This window comes from Crassostrea angulata, chromosome 2, assembly GCF_025612915.1.
Source record: "Crassostrea angulata isolate pt1a10 chromosome 2, ASM2561291v2, whole genome shotgun sequence".
Lineage (NCBI taxonomy): Eukaryota > Metazoa > Mollusca > Bivalvia > Ostreida > Ostreidae > Magallana > Magallana angulata.
In genome coordinates, this window is record NC_069112.1 from 36,349,543 (window position 1) to 36,361,000 (window position 11,458).

The window sequence follows — 11,458 nt, forward strand, 5'->3', positions numbered from 1 at the left end:
GTGTTCTTGAAATTTTCCTATTACTGAATGGCATACCGGTATCTATTTTGAATGTGAATTATTAATATTGGCAGATAAAAACTAAATTCATTGATATATGACATGCAGTTGATAACATGATAAATGCTCGTTAAAGCAGATTTGATCAGATACAATAAATTTCTGATTGTCATATCCGAATACTACCATTCTCACTTTAGAATATCACTCGGATCCATGTCCTTGTTGTTATTTTATGCTTTCAGTTTGTGAGTTTATTTCATAAACCAAATCTCTCACCTGAGCATCAATAGCCATAACTTATCAAATCTACTTTATGCTGCCAAATACAAAACATTTGGACAACTTTAAAGAGTACTGTTCATTTTGTTTAAGAGGATTTTCAAATTTTTCCTCACCTAATCATCAAGCCCCTTTTGTTGTTTCAATTTTTTAGGAAAATATTTCTAAATGTCAAAAACAATTTCTATTGTGGCCCAACCCTAGGAACCATTACATGTACATATGAACAAATTTGAATCTACAATACCTCAAAATGCTTGCATACAAGCCTCAGCTATTTGGACCAAAGGCTTTTAAGACTTTTTTTAAAAATAACACATTTTTTATCATTCTAATTTCACAAAAAGAAGGTGTGACTTTTCATTGTTTAATTAACAAACTGGAATTCCCTTCCAACTAATATTGTTTTGTGTCAAGTTTGATTAAAATTGGCTCAACTGTTCTGGAGAAGAAGAAAATGTCAAAAGTTTACAGAGGGATTGAGACTGTCCTTGGACAGAATTAAGACAGACAATAGTGATCAACAAATGAACTTTTCGCTCAAGCCGGTTGTTTGAATCACTTAAATGAGCTTCAATGTTAAACATTGATCCAAATTGTTATACAATTCTTAAATAGAAGAAGTATTACTTACCGCTGTATCCATGAATTCTTCCGGAATTTTGTTGGTTGTCATGCTGTTAAAATCTTTTCCAAAAAGTCTTTGCAAATCTGCATGTGCAAACTTAAGGTTCTCTGCAAATATTATCGTTGTATAATTATTAAATGATTTCATTCCTGTTTGATCTTATAAATATCTAGATATGATTAAGTAATACAGCTATTGTAATCTTGATATTCATTAATGGATTTCTTATTTAATATTTTTCACATCTCCTACACAAATTCTTAACAAAACTACATGTAAGTTGTTGTGCTTACTCAATTACGAACCTGCTATTAATGGCGGAAACACACTCTTGAAAAAAATGGAAGGATCTTTTCTTCTCTTCTTTTGACTTTTGGAAGAAAACAAGCATATGTAATGAACAGTTTTCAGGATTGGCTCGAGTATAGAATCTCAGTATATTTAGTACTTTGATTTATCCTCACCTTTTATACAGCCAACAGGCATGTCATCATGTTCACACCTCCATCCAAATAGTACCAACTCCATATCCGTGTAGGGATGTTTTTGTCATGCTTCAATGGAAAAGATATAAGATATTTTATTGCATAAGCTCATAACATTACGCTAAGGATATAAGCAAAGTTTGCTCCGTTCATCATCACAATACACTGCAGTTATAAATAATTGTAACGAATTCTTTATAATAATTTGCAAAAATTTCGAATGATGGTTTTTATTTATCAAAACGGGAAGCAGAGATCTTCCGATAATACATAAAAATGTCATTTAGGCCTATGTTTCCTACCTCTGTCATTCACTTTTTACTCGAGTCTCGTTTCCGCTGACGTCACATATTGCGTAAATTTTTGGTACTGAGAACCGTCAGGATGGTGTTTGATTTTACATAGAGCAATATACCAAAAATCAATAGATCAGATCAGATTTTGTAATTTAGATATGATTAGAATAATTATCATTAATAATTTAAAGCGCTACAGGTTGATGTGCATCTCTTTTGTAAGCCCTTGCAAACATTTTATTCGTTTCCGAAATCCCGTTCGAGTTATCTCCCGCGTTAACTCATATGCAGACAGACTGAATTTTCTCTAGTTGCAAAGTTTTATACATCGGCACTGGCTGATCAGTGATGCAAGCCAGCAGAAACTTTACATCAACGTCATCAAGATGTGCCCGATCTATCGTTCGATTATATACTCAGGGATTGAAAAGTTCGTGATCCTGGATAGGAGAGCAGCGGATCGTCAACATGCAGGTACCCTAGAACTACGATGTTTCAAGTGTGTGCATATTGTATGTTTACATGTTATATGTTAACTAACGTTTCCAGATACGTGTTTAAACACTAAAAAATCTACTGTTATTATTTAACTTAGATGCAGGTCTTTACATGTAACCATACAATATACGGGGAAATTCGGGTTGACAGAGGGTCTGTCAATTTTCTCCGAAGAGCTTCGGATAAATTTCTATCTATTGTGTATTTCTTATACAAGAATGAATGAACACAGTGTAACCATAATGATTACAAAATAAATCTGCAGATATATATTTTAAACATACCGTTGTAAGCATGCAATCTGATTTCAAGCGCGGATCCAGAAAAAAAAAATTCGGACCGGGGGGGGGTGATTGATTGAGTAACAAGGTTTGGAGGGGGAGTAAGCCATATTTTTATGAATTTTATACTTTGAATTTAAAGAGTTTTTTAGGGGGTCTGGATCCCCTTGACCCCTCCTAGATCCGGTCTTCATGTATAATTTTTGTGCATACTGTCACGGTGAATCCATTTATAGAAGTATATATGCAGTTTGAAAATGTTCATAACATTTTATTTTTTTTCCTACAGGGTTGTTTTAAGATCCAAAGCAATGTTACACAGACAGAAGAATAGGTGAATGCTGCTCCAGTATATGTTGTATATATGATGGCTATAGCAATAACATACATGTATATCGCTTGGGAAATCATGCACAACAAACTGTCCATATGTCAGATGATACCATGTAAGTATTTATTTGGTGAAATATGCCTTACGTTTTGAATATTTTTAAAGTTTGTAATTACATGTATATAAAATCAGACGTGGATTAACATATATTTGATAAAAGAGGTCGGACATACCTCTTGATCTCATTTGCTTTTGATCAATAAAACATACTGTAAGTTATTTCAATACAGAGATACATTATGATGGGTTTTTTTTGTTAATTTTATCTGAGTGTATAAATCTTGTGCTTTTACGCTGTTATACATGTACTCAATACATGTACATTTGTTTGCATGTTTCATTATGAATTATATTTTGTCTTGCATATACACAATTAAGGTTGACAAAGATATTTAAATATGGAGAGGGATAAAGAGACATGCTACAGAAGAAGGAAGATAAAGGCACATGATACAGACACCAGAGTGATTACACCAACATCAGTCCAATAACATTGGTACACACTGAAACTTGAGACCACAAAGGCCTGGATTCTTTTAAAATATACTGTCATCTGTGCAATATCACTTGGAATCATGTATCACAGTGTTAACAATTTTCAGTGAATTTTCAATGTCTAGCATAGAAATAATTAATTTTATGTTTGAATATATAGCTGAAAATTTCCCTATATGTAATTCACTTACTGCGTTCAACAAGTTTGGTACACGCAAACTCATAAATTGTATCTCAAAAACATAAGACTTAAAGTATGTATCCTAAATAATGACCAATGCAATCAGCACAGTATTACACATGTAATAAAATCTTAATGTTTACTGAGCTTCTAAGAAGAGAGATATAACTCTCAGTTGGTGTGAATGACTATTGTAAAGGCAAAGTTTTACATGTTTACATAAACAAAGACTTTAAAAGTTTTGAAAACATTTATATTTTGATAAAATGTAAACTCTATCCTAATTTTTATTTATACATGTATTAATTCCAACACATGTAGAAATTGTTTAGTTGTCTTAATGTCAAATTTGTTAACAAAAAAGACACTAGTATGTCAATATATGAATGAAAGAATGTTTTTAAAGTGTTATAAATTGATTTGTCATAATTAAATTTTATATGAAAAACATGCAATTTTCATGTGAATTTTGCATGAATTTTATATGACACAAATATCTAATCGCATGAAAAACATACGAAAAATTATTCGCATGAAAATTGTACATTTTTCATGCGAATATCATGCGAACATATTCGCATGTTATTTGCATGAGAAACTTTTCATCGGATTTTCGCATGATTAGCGCATGATTTTCATGCGAAAAGGAAATCGCATGAAAATTATGCGAGCCACTTTTCCCTGTGTACACGCTGCCATTTTACTATATCAAGACAAATTAAAATGTTTAGAAAAATAACACTTAAAGTTAACACTTTTGGAAAATAAATACATTTTTGTTCAATTCCGTTGAAAAGTTATCAACTTTATATTACAATAAAATATGTATCTTTAGACTCCACCAATAAATACCAATTTTTAAAAAAAAAACACCCTTCATTCTGTCAATGGGCATCGGGGAAATCGCAAACGATTGGCCCCACGTCGAGATGTTTGCAGCTTTCTTTTTAATTGACTAATAAAATATGGGGAAAAATTACAGAGTGCTAAAAAATGAATATGCTATACGCTTACAATTCACAGAATCTTCGATTATGTAAACTTTAGAAAGCAAAATTAAGCAACACAAACTATACATTGTAATTAAACACAAGGTTTCTCCTTACGACAATCGATACAAACACGTTTTTCAATGTATTGAGTGTATTTAGTAGTTTCATTTTCATTCTACTTCACTTTTCAAAAATTATGTATTTTGGCCGCGTGTATAGCTTTAAAAGTAATTGACTTGCAATTATTTTATTAAGCTCAAACCGCTCTTTTTCTAAATTTAACTGTTCGCGACGAAGCGCAAGCTCATCTTCCTTTGACTGTCTTTCAAGTTCCGCCTTTTCTTTCTAACAAGACATAACTGATGCTGATTTCTTTGGCATTTTCTTCAGGTTTTCGTCTAAAATAACAGTTTTATTTGTAATTAATTGACTAAAAGTGAAGACAATCAATACAATGTACAACACCTAGATCTAGCAGAGATATACCAATATACTGAACTTATATATGTATTACGTTGAATGGTTAATCATGATTAAGTAATCTCTCTCTCCCTCTCTCTCTCTCTCATCCCACTTACCACTTTTTTTTAGGGTCTCAAATTGTCAAGAGCACGTTTTCTGATATCTTTGCACAGAACCTCTTCTTTAGTAGCTTATAAATAAACAAGAGGCCCATGGGCCACATCGCTCACCTGAACAGCAGTTCCTTGTAACATTACATTTTTTGGGGGGACCCAGTATTGGTTGAGGTTTATGGTTTGCTTGAACAACATAAATAGTAACATAGGAATGACAATGTGTAGCACTGCGATGGGACCGCTCATACACAGCCTGAAAAACTGAACGTAGAAGAGTTCCACTTCAAGAGGAATACTCTCAGACTGTACAGAACATCAAGAAAGATAACTCTTGGTTCCACTACATTAGAGTTTACACAATTTGACGATCCTTGCATAGTAATCTCACAATCTGTGGCATTATAGTTCTGGAGAAAAACTTCTTAAAAACATTTTCAATATATCTTTCTATGTTAAACTTTGAACCCCTCTTGGGGCCACAGTATTAGTCCAGTGGTAAAGTTTTAATTATTTGGAATTGTACATTATTTAAGGATGATTGTATAGTAATCTCACAAGCTGAAGCATTATAGTTCCCTAGAAAAAGATTTTTCAACTTTTCCCTCTATATTTCTATGCTAAACTTTGAACACCTCTTGGGCCCCAGTATTAGATTGAGGTCAAGGCTTTTATAATTTCGAATCTACACTATTTGAGGATGCTTACGTAGTTATCTGACAAACTGATGCATTGTAGTTCTCAAAAAGAATATTTTTTACATTTTCCATATATACTTCTACATTTAACTTTAAACCCATCTTGGGTCCCCAGTATTAGTCCAGGGGTCACTATTTTAAAACTGTCGAACCTTCATTATCCAAGGTTGTATGCATGATAGTAATCTCACAAATTAAAGTATTGTAGTTCTCGAGGAGAAGATTTTTTAACATGTTACCTTTATATTTCTATCATAAACTTTGACCCCCTCTTGGGGCCCAAGTATTGGTCCGGGGGTCACGATTTCACCAATTAGGAATCTACATAAGCAAAGGATGCATGCATAGAAATTCCACAAACTATAACATTGTAGTTCTTGAGAAGAAAATTTTAAAACTTTTCCTTTATTTTTTTAAAATGTTTATATTTTGAACCCCTCTTGGTGCCCATCAATTGTCCGGGAGTTACGATTTTTACAAATTAGAATCTACATTATTTAAGGATGCACATGTATGCATAGTAATATCCCAAACAGTTGCATTATAGTTCTTGAGAAGAAGATTTTAAAACATTTTCCTATATATGTTAAAATCTAAACCCTCCTGGGGCCCCACTTTTTGTTAGGGGTCACGATCTTTACAATTTAGAATCTTCACTATATATACAACCTTTTGTGTAAGAATTGGCATTTTTGGTGCAATAGTTCTTGAAAAGAAAATTTTTAAACATTTTGCATATGTAGTTTTATGTTAAACTTTGAACCCCGCCTTGGGCTGCAGTTTTGGTCTGAGGGTCACGATTTCTACAATTTAGAATCTTCATTATACATATCAAAGGCCGGCACACGCCCACAAAGGCCTCGAGCTGACATTTTCTTTAAAATAGGTATCATTAATTTAAATTCCTGTACAAATAGTCGTATATCAAATAATATCTGACAAAAAATAGTTTGTGTAACTATATTAGTACATATTATAGTATTTATTGCCAAGCAGACAACATACAAATACACATAAAGCATGGGTTATTCAACAAGATTTCACAATAGCCCTCGCCATGCACAGTCCTCGACCAGGCCCAGCCGTCACCAACTTTCCTCAAGTCAATACTCAGCCTCAAGTTTGAGTTTTGACCTCAAATTTATGCACTTTTCTTTACAGGATTTGAGTTGAGGAATGAGTTGAGGGATTTAAAAATGTTGGTGACGGTGGAACCAGGGATCCTGCGAGATAGAGATTCGTGCACGAGCTGTCTGAGTTAGGTCGTACGTACAATAAGTCCATAATGCTCAACCAAGCTAGCTGCAATACATATTGCAACAAAATCACAACATAAATTTATCGGTTACATTTATTTTGGAGACCGTGCCCGATAACAAATCAATGTACATATTAATTTTTATTTTTATCGGACACGATATCCAAATTAAATGTAAGCGATAAACTAAAATAATATTTAGTGAATTTTAACACCTTATCCCATTCATCCGTCATTTCTTGATTAAACAAACTTATATATTTGTCAATAATCAGGGAGACACAGTTGGGTTTTTTGGTGCACAATTTAGTTGAATAAATGGAACAAAAGTCATGAAAACATTTTTCCTATGTATTTCTATGTTAAACTTTGAACCCCGCCTGGGGCCCCAGTTTTGGTCCGAGGGTCACGATTTTTACAATTTAGAATCTTCACTATATAAACAAGCTTTTGTGTGAATACTGGCATTTCTGGTGCAATGGTTCCTGAGAAGAAGATTTTTAAAACATTTTCCTATGTATTTCTATGTTAAACTTTGAATCCCGCCTGGGGCCCCAGTTTTGGTCCGTGGGTCACGATTTTTACAATTTAAAATGTTTACTACATGTATATAAACAAGCTTTAGTGTAAAAATTGGCTTTTCTGGTGCAGTGGTTCTTGAGAAGAAGATTTTTAAAGACATGCACCCTATACTCACTGTTTCGCAATTATCTCCCTTTAAAAAAGGGCTGTGCCCTTTATTTTAACAATTTATAATCCCCTTTCCATAAGGATGCTTTGTACCAAATTTGGTTAAATTTGGCCCAGTGGTTTTTGAGAAGAAATTGAAAATGTGAAGAGTTTACAGACGGACGGTCAGACAGACGGACGGACGGACAACGGGTGATCAGAAAAGCTCAAAGCGAAGATAATGCATACGGTTCATTTTATTTAATTGTGAAATTGTCAAGAAAACTTTTTTTGATATCTTTGCACAGAACCTCTTGTTTAGTAGCTTGTAAAATAAAAAAGTGAAGATAATGCATACGGTTCATTTAGTTTACTTGTCTTTTTTAAAACATGAATTTAAATGGAAGTGATCCAACGCACAATTATACCTTATAGAACAAAATGTGACAATGATAATGATTCTGACATCTTTAGATTTTCATCACTTGATATTATAAATGTTTGAATAAGCAGTAATAAACTGCATTTAAGCTTTTTGAAATATTTCCTGTTATGCTTCTACGTATCTCATTTTTCATTTTTAAAAAAAAATATGAGTTTACTATAAGTATGACGGTCAACTCTTTACGTCGATTCCTATTGTGACGTCAGCAAACACGCGAGCTACGTTACGCTTAACACACATACATCCTAACCCGTATTTTCTCGACATTGAGCATGAGTGCACACAAGTACTAAATTATACCTTAACTTACAATTAACATAATACAAGGAAAGCATGATCGGATGTTCAGTATCAAAAGACAGGTCAACCAAAAGTTCTTTCATTCGGGGTGGACAATTGGAATCTGTAATTACACTGTCCATTTTTTTGGAAAGGTCACCATGATAGTCAGCGCTTAGATTTACAATCTCATCATCTTGGCCGTTTTCTACTTTGAAATTCTTACTATTTAATGGTACATGTATAACACTTTTGTTACAAAAGCTATCCTCTGTGGCAAAAGATGTATCATTCATCTCATTTTCTTATCATTTTCTGTTTGTCTTCACTTTGAGACATTGTTAACTGACCTGCATGCTGTACAAAGATTGTCTGAAAGAAACTTATGGATAGTGACTGCGGTTATGTTTTTTCAGTATCACATCATGTGAAGATTTCTTTTAAAACACCTAGAGATTTCTTTCTGGTGTTGGTAATTATTTTAATCCCCTACAAAGTCACAGACATTTTACTGCATCATATACATAAACCTCATATTTCTTGGTTAGAACAAAGGTGTTGTTGGGAATGCCTAAGTATTCTGAGTTGATTTCGTTGCAAAAAATACAAAGGTTCCAAATTAAGTTTGATGCAAACATGATTTCCACCAACATATGATTTTTGTTTATTGATACGTTCATTATATAACCCATGGTAATTATATCATTTGTTTTTTCATGAGGAAAATTCTGAATTCCATCTGTTTTCAAAAAAAAAATTCCTGGTATATACTTTCTTTTATTGTCGAATTAGATGTTGATCTTGTTCGCTTCACTGTTGTTTATTTTTAAATATCCTTGATTGTTCTTCCAAAATGATCACAGTTTTGACTTTTCATTCCCATTTTTTAAATGACTTTAAATGAAGTATTCTTTAACAATTTCAAGTAACCTATTGTGAGTTTAAAAATGTTGATACATATTTGATATAATTTTAAATATAAAGAGCCTTTTTAACAAAAGCAAAATCATTTTCATCATTGCTATTTATACTAGTAGTTACTGATACATGTACAAGGAAATCTTTGAATTCCACTGGCAATGAAAATTTAGCTGTATATTTTTTGTATATTTAATTGTTAGTATCATAAGGGATGTCTAAAAAGTAAACATATAACTATACACATATATGAACATATATAGTAAACATAAAGCATAACAATTGTGCAATATTAATCGGTTAGATTTGACAAAACAACTGCGATATCGTTTTTTCAAAGTCTTAATTCAATTGTATCATTAAAATGCTTTTCGGTGTGACATCTACCCTTTGGAGCAGCCCATTAACTAATAATATCGATAAAGATGTTTCGGAAAGGAATTAAGACATTTTAGATTACATGCATGTTTTTCTCTGTATTGATTAGAATTTATTGATGAAATATTCAGTATAATATCGTGAATTATCACACTTTATTCAAACTTTAATACTCACTTGTCCAGTAAAATGTTCGCAACTCTTCACGATTTTTGAGCTTCAGAGTGTCTTTCAACTCCTTCCAACGTTCAAACTGGACGCCGATTTTTACTCGCACCTTATTATAAGACGCCTGAATGTTTTGCTGATTTCGTTTTCTGGCTGTATCCGTGAGAACACGTTTTTGTCCGCGAGTTGACATACCCGTCTTGGCCATATCGTCTGCTAAAGCAATCTATGCATGCGTTATTGAGGCTTTTTTAAGTCATTTACCTATACTGACAATATTCGTCAAAACTATCGATTATAATATAGCGAATTGTATTTTACTACAAAATTTATCATTCTAAAGTATTATTTCGCCAAATAATTTTTTTTCCAAAAAATCCAAAATCATAGCTACTACCTTTTAGACCTATGGATAAAAACTACAATATAATGTCACTTGCATTACACAACCCTAGGATAAAATTTACAGGTCAACTGTTTTTCGCATTTAGCAACTGCTGAACAATCATATTTTTACAAGAAATTAAAACGATATTGTGAAATTCCTTAATAAAAATGAAAAATTTGAATTTCTAATTTCAAACTTATCCCAATTGGAATTAAACTTATGCCTTAAAAAATCATATTAAGTTGGAATATATCACAATCCTGCACAAATTTCATGTTTTTGAGCTTTAAAATGAATTGTTTGTTTTTTGATCCAATAACAAGTATCAAGTTTTCAAAATAAACAGCAGTAATTGTGTAAAATTTAAATTTTGAATAAATTCTGTTTGGGATCATGTTTTTTCCAATCATAACCGTTTTTAATTTCCAAAAATGCAAAAAAAAACGTGCTTAGTTGAATTTATATTGTATTAAAAAATCTTACGGTTTATTCATTAATATATTATTTAATCAATAACTTTTTTACGTGAATGCTATTGGATTGGATGTTATTGGATTTTAAAGATTAAAAAAAATATATTGGATATCTTATGGATGTAACAGAAAGCCAAAATACGTATGCGAAAAAACTCACCGTATGTAGATTATAAGGATACATTGTAACAAAAAACCAAGATAATAATAATGATAACTGCAATTAATTATTGAATTCACCAAGCTAACCCAGCACTATACATTATATTCGCTTGAAAGATACAGAGCCTGGCAGCATTCGGGAATAATGAAATAGAACTTAACAATAAATAGTATGAGAAATATTTATTACTCCGCTATTACAAGCAATTGGTGGATGTTGGCCGCATAATGATTTTTTGTGGGGTAACTGGGGAGCCGACCAGTGTGTCAGTTTAACTACCCATGTAGGGACACACTGTGGGCCCGAGTATGAAACACCAGTGCCCGAACCTGAACGATCCCCAGCGTTCTAAGGAGGGTAGTGAGACCTGCCCTTCTCACCCTGTCTCCTGCAGTGCTACCTGGTTTAGAACTTTGCATGACAAAGGCTACTTTATCAACCAATTATTACATGCACCAGCCTGTAGCATCCCCTCACTGGAGTGAGGTGGATGTGGCCCCACCTATACCCAGTGTAG

General features: G+C 32.7%; 1 long non-coding RNA gene across 1 annotated transcript; it reads right to left on the reverse strand.

Annotated features, from left to right (window-relative positions):
* Positions 1-1,226: 1,226 nt before the first annotated feature.
* On the reverse strand, positions 1,227-1,944 carry LOC128170769 (uncharacterized). The gene is made up of 3 exons (XR_008241897.1): positions 1,698-1,944; positions 1,375-1,464; positions 1,227-1,280 (listed from the first exon to the last, which is right to left on the reverse strand). It is a non-coding gene; the product is annotated as an uncharacterized LOC128170769 (long non-coding RNA).
* Between the last annotated feature and the right edge of the window lie 9,514 nt (positions 1,945-11,458).